Here is a 2535-nt window from a genome sequence, read left to right on the forward strand (position 1 = left end):
TGCCAAGTTATTGTTCAAAAAGTAGACATACAACAAGCCGGAACAATACGAGAACAGAAACGAAAACCATTATCTACTATTAAGTAAGTCACAATTAAATAGAGCCATTTATTATAACTTAAAAAATTGTTATTATTTATAAATTGCGTAACTCGACCAAAAAATTTAAAAAATACGTTTTGTAGGCAATATGTTGTAATTTATATGGTACTTGTGTTAAATTTTTTTATGGAACTGCAGAGTGAAAGTACAGGGAATAGACAGAAAAATGAAAACAGTTACGAAAGATATAATTTTCTTTATTAATACGGAGTTGAGTAACTCTTGAGTAACTCGTCTACAGCCAAGTATCTTTCTTGGAATAAATAATAAAGAAAATATTAATAAAGAAATATATCTTTTTCACAAGATATATCTTTCTTTATTAAATTTACAATCTTTATACAATTTCTATTTTTTTGTCTATCTCTTGTACTTTCGACATTCTGCAGCTCGATAAAAAAAATTCTTTTGAAAAACTTAACACAAGTACCATAAACTACAATATTTTGCATACAAAATACTTCATCTCAAAATTTCTTATGATGTTTTTTGACTGATTGTGAGTTAGTTTGAAATCAAACCTGCATTTTTTAAAAATGGTGTTGATACTCGGCGAAAAATCATTGCAGACATAAAATTAAGAATTTTTAAAGTTTGAAGTTGTGTGCGTGCGTGCGTGTGTGTGTACACGCAAATTTTTTTATAAACACGATTTTTCAGATATTAAAAAGGAGTATCAACAATGCCAAGTTATTGTTCAAAAAGTAGACATACAACAAGCCGGAACAATACGAGAACAGAAACGAAAACCATTATCTACTATTAAGTAAGTCACAATTAAATAGAGCCATTTATTATAACTTAAAAAATTGTTATTATTTATAATTGCTAAAATTGATTTTTTTAGTTTTGACACCTCAAATATTTCAACGAAATCAGTTAAACGCCGAAAATAATTATAAAAAATGCAAAGGAAAACTAGCATTTGAAACTATTTACATCATTTTACATTAATTCTGGCAAAGTTTAGCTTCTGTGATATTAGAGTATAGTTTGCCAAGACTGCAATAAAAAATTCATTGAAAAAACGAACAAGAAGAAGATACCTTAAACGGATTTATCAAAGCAACACGAGCAACAATTTTCTAATACAGAGTTGTACTAGTTATGAAGCCTGTACTGTAAGCTGAAACAAAAGATTTAATTATTTGTTTAAGGGAATGTTAATTTTCTAGAGATTTTATTTTTGTAAGTTTTTCTTTACTTCTTCTTATTGTCATACATTGCGTTGTAATTTGTAATGTGGTATGTAATAGTCATAATTATACTGCGATATATGTAAAGTGCAAAAGTAGTTGTTACATATGTTGTTTTAAATACTTTATAACATACATTATTATTGTCTAACAGTACTTTCAGTTATTTCCACATATATGTAAAAAAAAATGTGTAAAACTCATTTATTTTTCAAGATCTGATTCAAATTTCTCTTATAAAATACTTTGTATTGTACGTACAAATATATTTTATGTGGTTCAATAAATTTTATTTACAGTAAAAGAGTAATTATATATGTGGTGCAATAGTTATTAATCATTATCATTATCATTTAAAATCTGTACATACTCTATATGCACACATCTGTATATATTATTATATAATAAAGCTATGGATGTTGGATATTTTATTTATAATGAGATGGATATTTTTATAAGAGATGTCCATCTTGATTAAAGACGATTAAATCCGGGACGATGTTTATAAAAGAAGAATATTATAATATTTATTTATTTTACGTTCAATTTGCGACAATCAGAGATGAGCAATAAAGGAGGTTTCTGGCAAGTAAGATTAGGAGGCTCTGTGCTTCTTCTTCTTCTTCTTTCAATTTATTGGCCTCTTGTGATCAAGGGTGGATCAACAAATTCTGGCCATCAACAGGTTATATAGTGAGTATAAGTTTCTGGGAGAAATTATTTATAGGATAATGTGAAACCTCTTTCTGAGGCATATGGGGAAGTGGAACGATAGAGTTTTATATGATAATTTGTGGAAAAACCTCTTTTGAGGCATGTGGGAAGGACGGGACCCGAGCGGAATCGAACCTGGAATCTCTCGATTACCAGGCCGCGACTCTACGACCGGCGCCACGCGTCGCCCCGAGGCTCTGTGCAAATGACTGATTGCGGTTACGTTACCCTTGTGCAAATGACAGATGGAGGTTACTTGCTTAGTATTTGGTGATAAATATGGGCAAATCACAAACTTTTATATAATATACTATATCATAATATTATATTCTATTCTATATAATTATATAGAATATAAATATAAATATAATTGCGGTTACGTTGCAAATGACAGATGGAGGTTACTTGCTTAGTATTTGGTGATAAATATGGGCAAATCACAAACTTTTATATAATATACTATTATACTATATTATATTCTATTCTATATAATTATATAGAATATAAATATAAATATAATTAT

At 28.5% G+C, this 2535-nt stretch overlaps 1 long non-coding RNA gene across 1 annotated transcript; it reads left to right on the top strand.

Annotated features, from left to right (window-relative positions):
• Positions 1–759: 759 nt before the first annotated feature.
• On the top strand, positions 760–1604 carry LOC115233732. Its single transcript, XR_003883831.1, has 2 exons — positions 760–868; positions 950–1604. It is a non-coding gene; the product is annotated as an uncharacterized LOC115233732 (long non-coding RNA).
• The last annotated feature ends 931 nt before the right edge of the window (positions 1605–2535 follow it).

Source organism: Formica exsecta, unplaced genomic scaffold (assembly GCF_003651465.1).
Source record: "Formica exsecta isolate Colony F162 unplaced genomic scaffold, ASM365146v1 scaffold1879, whole genome shotgun sequence".
NCBI lineage: Eukaryota > Metazoa > Arthropoda > Insecta > Hymenoptera > Formicidae > Formica > Formica exsecta.